The sequence below is a fragment of the Hypanus sabinus genome, chromosome 21, assembly GCF_030144855.1.
Source record: "Hypanus sabinus isolate sHypSab1 chromosome 21, sHypSab1.hap1, whole genome shotgun sequence".
In the NCBI taxonomy this organism is placed as follows: domain Eukaryota; kingdom Metazoa; phylum Chordata; class Chondrichthyes; order Myliobatiformes; family Dasyatidae; genus Hypanus; species Hypanus sabinus.
The window spans coordinates 62936701-62944090 of NC_082726.1; the positions used below are offsets into that span (position 1 = coordinate 62936701).

Below are 7390 nucleotides of genomic sequence, written 5' to 3' on the forward strand. Positions count from 1 at the left end.
GTGTGTGTGTGTGTGTGTGTGTGTGTGTGTGTGTGTGTGTGTGTGTTGCTTGCAGAGGTAGTTGAAACACTGGGCTCTGCTGGATCTACATGCAAAAGAGGTGGGGATAGCCAATTGTCGGACAAATCAGTTAAGCTAGATGCAAACACAGCAAACTGCAGATGATGGAATCTGGAGCCGCAGGTTAATCTGCTGGAGGAACTCAATGGGTGACTTGTGCTAAGATGGCCAAGAAGCAAAGGGATAACGGACGTGCCAAAAAGGGCCGTGGCTATGTCCATCCCATCAGGTGCACAAACTGTGCCCGTTGTGTCCCCAAAGACAAGGCTATCAAGAAGTTTGTCATTCGAAACATTGTGGAGGCTGCTGAAGTCCGAGATATTTCAGAGGCCGGTGTTTTAGATGCATATGTGCTGCCCAAGCCGTATGTGAAATGACATTACTGTGTTAGCTGTGCCATCCACAGCAAGGCGGTGAGAAATCATTATCGGGAAGCCAGGAAGGACCGAACCCCTCCTCCACATCTCAGGCCAGGAGCCGCCATCCCACGTGCCCCTCCTCCCAAGCCAATGTAAACATTAGCTGATCCCGTCATTTGGATTGAATTAATAAAAATGATGGACCACTGAAAAAAAACTATGTGGGTTGAGAAGCATTTGTGGGAGGAAAGCGCCAGAGGTAGGGTGTTAACCCAAAACGTGGACAATTCCTTTACTCCCACAGATGCTGCTCAATCTGTTGGGCTCTTCCAACAGTTAAACAGCTCATACCCTCAGTTCTGATCAACAAGCTCCAAAACCTGGGCCTCGTTTCCTCCTTCTGCAACTGGATCCTTGATCTCCTCACCAGGAGACCCCATACAGGGTGGATCTGAAATAACATCTCCTCCTCGCTGACTATCAACACTGGTGCACGTCAATGATACATACTTAACCCGCTGGTCAACTCTCTACATCTGTGACTGTGTGGCTAGGCACAGCCCAAACACCATCAAGAAATTTGCCAGTAACATAACTATTGTTGACAGAATTTCAGAAGGTGACGTGGAGCGAGATAGATCAGCTGATCAAGTGGTGTCACGACAACCTTGCTCTCAGCATCAGTAAGACCAAGGAACTGATTACGGAGTTCAGGAAGGGGAAGTCAAGGGAACACACAACAGTCCTCATCAAACGATCAGAAAAGCTAAGCGTGAGCAGTTTCAAGTTACTGGGTGTCAACATTTCTGAGGATCTATCCTGGGTCCAACATATTGATGCAAATACATAGAAGCACAGCAGCAGCTGTATCTCACTGGGAGTTTGAGGCGATTTGGTATGTTATCAAAGAAACTCCAATTTCTACAGATTTACTATGGAGAGCATTCTAACTGCTTGCATCACTATCTGGTATGGAGGGGCTACTGCACAGGATCAGCAAAGCTGCAGAATGTTCTAATCTTAGCCAGCTCCATCAAGGGCACGAGCCTCCCCACCATCCAGGACATCTTCAAAAGATGATGCCTCAAAAAGGCAGTGTGCATCATTAAGGACCTCCATCACCCAGGACATGTCCTCTTCTCTTTACTACCATCAGGAAGGAGATAGTCAGGAGTGTGAAGACACACATAGAATGTTTCAGGAATAACTTCTTCCCTCTGCCACCATATTTCTGAATGGACAAATGAACACATGAATACTTCCTTCATACTTCCCCCCTCTCTTTGTGCAATATCTATTTCATTTATTTTAATATATACTTCCTATTGTCATTTACAGAGTTTTTATTGCAATGTACTGTTGCCGCAAACCAACAGATTTCATGACATAGTAAGCCACTGTTGATCCCAGAGAACCATGGGTTTGTGCCTCTGGTGGACTGTGTCCACTCCAGGGCGCAAACCTGGGCAGGAAGATTTGAAGAACCAGCTGTTGCCCATGCAGCGGGATCCCCCTCTCCACGTCACTGATGTATGTACTCCAAGGAAAGGGTAAGTGCTGGTACAGTTTGGAACCAGTGTTGTCGCATATGCCAGTGATATTAAACCCGATACTGTACTGATTCTGATTCCGCAGATTGTTTGTGGCTCAAATTAAATGTAAGGATCAAGGATCAACTTTATTAACCATGAAGATTTACATGTATCTGAAATTTACAGTGATGTGTTGGTTTGATATGTAAAAAAAATCAACAATTGTAAACAATAAAGACTATATAAAAAGTAAATAATGATATTGAAATAGAAAAGCTAATAAAGCTGTAAGTTGAAGAATGGATATGGAATTAAAAGTGCATAAACAAATACCAGCTTGCATTTACAAAGTAACAGCATTATCAAAAGTGGTTTAAACTGTTTACAGTGCTGTGCACTGAGGAGTTAATAGACAGAGAAGGTTGGAGGCTAACTAGAATGGTTGACCAGATTATTGATTAGTATTGACTACAGGAGGGGGAAACTGGAAGTCTGTGAGCCAGTCCTCATCAGCAAGTCAGAGGTGGAGAGGGTCAATAACTTTAAATTCCTCAATGTTATCATTTCAGAGGATCAGTCCTGAGCCCAGCACGTAAGTGCCATTACTAAGAAAGAACAGCAATGCCTCTACTTTCTAAAAACTGGTGAAGATTTGCCATGTCATCTAAAACTTTGACAAACTTCTATAGATGTGCAGTGGAGAGTATATTAACTGGCTACATCACAGCCTGAGATGGAAACATCAATGCTTTTGTAGTGGATACAGCCCAGCCCATCACAAGTAAACCCTCCCCACCATTAAGCACATCTTCACAGAGCGCTGTCACAGAAAAGCCACATCCGTTATCAAGGACCACACACCCCCCCCCACCCCCCGCCAATCCAGGACATGCTCTCTTCTCATTGCTGCCATCAGGAAGAAGGTACAGGAGCCCCAGGACCCAGGAGCAGTAATTACCCCTCAACCATCAGGATCTTGAACCAGAAGAGATAACTTCACTCATTCCATCACAGAAAAATTCCCACAACCTGTGGACTCACTTTCCAGGACTCACCATCTTATGTTCTCAATACTTACTGCTTACTTATTATTTTCTTTCTCAACTCAAGCTGGTAAAACCTGAGATACAGGCATCGCCAAAAACATTTCTCAATTGCTAGGAACTTTCAAATTATTCTTGTGGTGTTTAGTATTGTGGCTTTCTGGAGATTTATATAAATATTGCTGCATAGGACTAATTGTTTAATGATACCGTGCAGTGACTTTGGGATGACACCAGTTGTAGATATTACTCTTGGGACAATGTATACCCTGTTCATGGTCCATAGTCTTTTAACTCAGCATACTTCCAGTGTTTTTCACTTGTTGACTTCTGTATGTTATGTGTGCTGGAATGGCTATTCCAACAGTCTTGCCTGTTTATCCTGTAATATTATAACCAAACAGTTATTACAAATTTTCCTCTCTGTAATAATAGATTGGTTGTAATATAATTTTTATATTAATAATAATCTTTACTATTATTTGTGTAGTTCATTGGCTTTTGCACATTGGTTGTTTATCTGGCTTGTTGTCTATGGTCGTTCATTGATTCTATCATGTTTCTTTGTACTTACTGTGAATGCTCAAAAGAAAATGAATCTTAGGGTAGAATATAGTGACATTTACATACTTGATAATAAATTTACTTTGAACCTTGGACACATACAAGTACCATCTCATACACAAAGGTAATTCACAGTGTGTATTGTTTGTGTACAAATGTACGTTTGTATGGTTGCATCAGTGCCTTTGCATTAATTTGTTTGTGTACACATGTTTGCAGTGATGTGTCCTGTTGTACATGCGTGTTTTGTAATGTTGTGTACCTTTATGCATTTGTTTGTGTTGTGTGCAATGTGCAGTGTGATAACATAACACTGAATGGAAGGGAACTGAGGTCACGCACTCATCCCACAACAGCCCGGTTGTTGACTCCACATCTCCGTGGTGATCCTTGCATTTCCATTGCTTCAGCTGCTAATGAGGACAACAAGAATGTGACTAATAAGACGACAATTACTGGAGCAGTGAAGCGTGCATTTGTGATTAGCCATGATAATTTGCAAGGCTGGGCATTTCACATTAGGTTTGCAAACAGTTTAAGGATTGTTCCTGTCTTTATCCCGCTAATCTAATTTTAATGACTGCAGACCAGACAAGAGAGAAAATATATTTATTGTCGTCTTCCTCATTTCTTTTGTTGTTAACACAACGATCATCAAAGGGAAGCAGTAATTTTGCAATATTAGGAACATAAATCTAGTCTTCTCTGCAGTTACAGCAAACATGCTGATGTGCTGGAGTTTGATTCGTTTATCAATGCAACACTGGTGTTGTAAATCAATTTCATAAATACGCAACCTGTCAATCATCAATCTCTGTGTACTTGGGCTGATTTAGAAGCAACACCACAGAAAACTTGATTGATTAACGCATGATCATGTCCAGAAATATATTGCTAAATCTACAGAGGGGGAACACACAGCAGTTCAATCAATGGTTGTAAAGGACATTGCCAGGATTGTGTTCAACCTTTATCAATGACTTTGGGATTCTGATGTTTCCATCATTCACTCTTTGGGGTTTCTTGTTTTGTGGATGTTCGCAAAGAGTAAGAATTTCAGGCTGTATACCGTATAGATTCTTTGATATTACATTGAACTATTTGACCTGTGATGTCCTCTTCACTTTTGCTACCAAGTGCGGAGAGGTTGAGGCATGTCAGGATCACAGATACTGGTGCATTGGGCTTCCTACTTGTTGATGGGCTCAGCACTGAACCCTCAGCTGAAAGTTAAATGTCCAGAACTACTGGTCTGGATTATCTTTTTATCCAGCCCCTCAGTTTCACACCCAGGGGATGGCAGAGATACCATTCACTTTAATAGTGTCAGGTTTCTCAGTAAAATTCTGAATATTGGTTAAGAGATTTTTAAAAATGTTTTTAGGATTACATAACATTATCTTTTTAATTAAGTGTATAATGTTTATCACTTCCCAAAAGTATATCGTAGGTGGCACTGCAGCATAACAGTTAGCATAGCTATTACAGCGGCAGCAATCACCGATTGGGGTTCTATTCCCTCTGTTGTCTATAAGGAGTTTGTACGTTCTCCCCGTGACCGCGACAGGGTGCTCCTGTTGCTAAAGACGTACAGTTAGGGTTAGCGAGTTGTGGGCATGCTATGTTGGCACCAGAAGCTTGGTGAGACTCTTGGTGCCCAGCACAATTAACGCTGCATCACTCACAAAATGCTGGAGAAACTATGGAAAAGGGTAAACAGTCAACTTTTCGGGTTCAAACCTTTCATCAGCATTAACACTGGTTTGCTTTGATGCACCTGACGCATTTCACTGAATGTTTTGACGTACATGTGGCAAATAAAGCTAATCTTTATCTTTTCCTTTATCTTTATTTAAGTTTAATTGAGTTAGTTTTAAATGGCTCTGTGTTGCAAACATTTAAAAGTTGTTCAGGTGTTTTATTCAGAGTGAGATTAGATTAGATTTATTTGTCACGTGTAGCTCAAAGCATTGAAATATCCAGTGAAATGCACCATTTGTGTCAATGGCCAATGTAGTCCGAGGATATGCTCGAGGAGGTCTGCAAGTGTCACCAATGACTCAAACCCAAATGCAATACCTTTGTAACGTCAGAGGAGATAAGAGCACCTAGACAAAACCTACATAGTCATAGAGGGAATGTACAAATTCCTTACAAATAGCTGCAGAAACTAAGCATAGATCATGGGCTATCTAGAGCATTGCATTAACCGTCATAAGACCATCAAGATGGACAATGGACAACGGAATAGGCTTTGGATTCCCTTCCTGAGGTCTCACTGCTGCTTACGTCATGCCTTCTCACACAGGGAGGACACCCAGGACACCCACGCGCTCTTTCCATCCAAATGAGGTTAGTGCTGACAGGCAATCAACAAGTCTCTGTGGTGGTAATGTGTTAATTATTTAACGTAAGCTGCAGAATAAACATTATAGTCATAATCACATGGAACATCATGTTTTCATAAATCTGGAACATAGAACAGCACTGGAACAGACCCTCTGGCCCATGAGGTTGTGCTGACCTTTGAACTCACTTCAAGATCAATCTAACCCTTCCCTCCCATTTAGCCCTACATTTTTCTTTTGTTTCTGTCCCTTAATTGTCTTCAGTGCATCAGCCGGTACCACTACCACTAATGGAATTTTACTTCCTTTCAACGTCCCTGTCCATCTGTCCCCCAGAACAGTTGTACCCTGTTGTACAAAAATCCATCCTTCAGCCTTGAGCGCACTCAGTGGTTCAACTACTCAATCTCCTCAGCCCCCTGACAGAACGATTCTAACGTTTGACTCTCCATCCATAAATGATTAACCACTTGTTTCTGAGACTAGGACCCCATGTTCTAGAGTTCTCCCATATTCTAGACCTCCCATGTTTTAGACCCAAGGCCCAGACCAGTGTGTTCTAGATACATAATATTCTAGACCCCATGCCCTAGATTCTCAGTGTTCTAGAATCTTCCCACATTTTAGGACAATTCTCCTGGCATTCACCTTTGATTTTCTTCCAAGCAGCCAACTTTTCATCCTGTTTGAAACATTCCTTTGGACTTTTAGTTCCTCGATCTCCCTGCCATGTGGAGAATTATGGAACCTGTAAATCATTTAATTAACTTCACTGGCTTAAATTACAGAGCTGTCATGATAATATTTGAACTCAAACCTCCACGCCATTAGTCCAATATTTTGGATTAGATTTCTAGTGACATAACTCTGACAATGGCTTGGCCCAATGACAAATTCTGAATTAGTTGATAGTTGCCCAATATTCAAATTCAAATACTCAAGTTAAGTCCTTGTTAAATATCCATAAGACCATAAGACACAGAAGTTGGCCATTCGGCCCATCGAGTCTGCTCCACCATTTCATCATGAGCTGATCCAATCTCCCCTTTAGTCCCATTCCTCTGCCTTCTCACCATAACCTTTGATGCCCTGACTACTCAGATACCTATAAACCTCTGCCTTAAATACACCCAATGACTTAGCCTCCACTGCCGCTTGTGGCAACAAATTCCATAGATTCAACACCACCTGGCTAAAAAAAAATTTTCGCATCTGTTCTGAATGGGCGCCCTGCAATCCTCAAGTCATTCCTCTCGTACTAGACTCCCCCACCATGGGAAACAACTTTACCACATCCACTCTGTCCATGCCTTTCAACATTCGAAGTGTTTCTATGAGGTCCTACCTCATTCTTCTAAACTCCAAGGAATTCCTTGGTAATTCCCTGGCAGTCCTGTGTAGGTCTGTAGTCTAGTGTAGCTTTCTCTGTGTTGTTTTTTTTACGTAGTTCAGTCTAGTTTTTGTACTGTGTCATGTAACACCAT

At 41.8% G+C, this 7390-nt stretch overlaps 1 pseudogene; it reads left to right on the forward strand.

Moving 5' to 3' along the window:
- Positions 1-224: 224 nt before the first annotated feature.
- Positions 225-575, forward strand: LOC132379268 (small ribosomal subunit protein eS26-like; annotated as a pseudogene).
- The last annotated feature ends 6815 nt before the right edge of the window (positions 576-7390 follow it).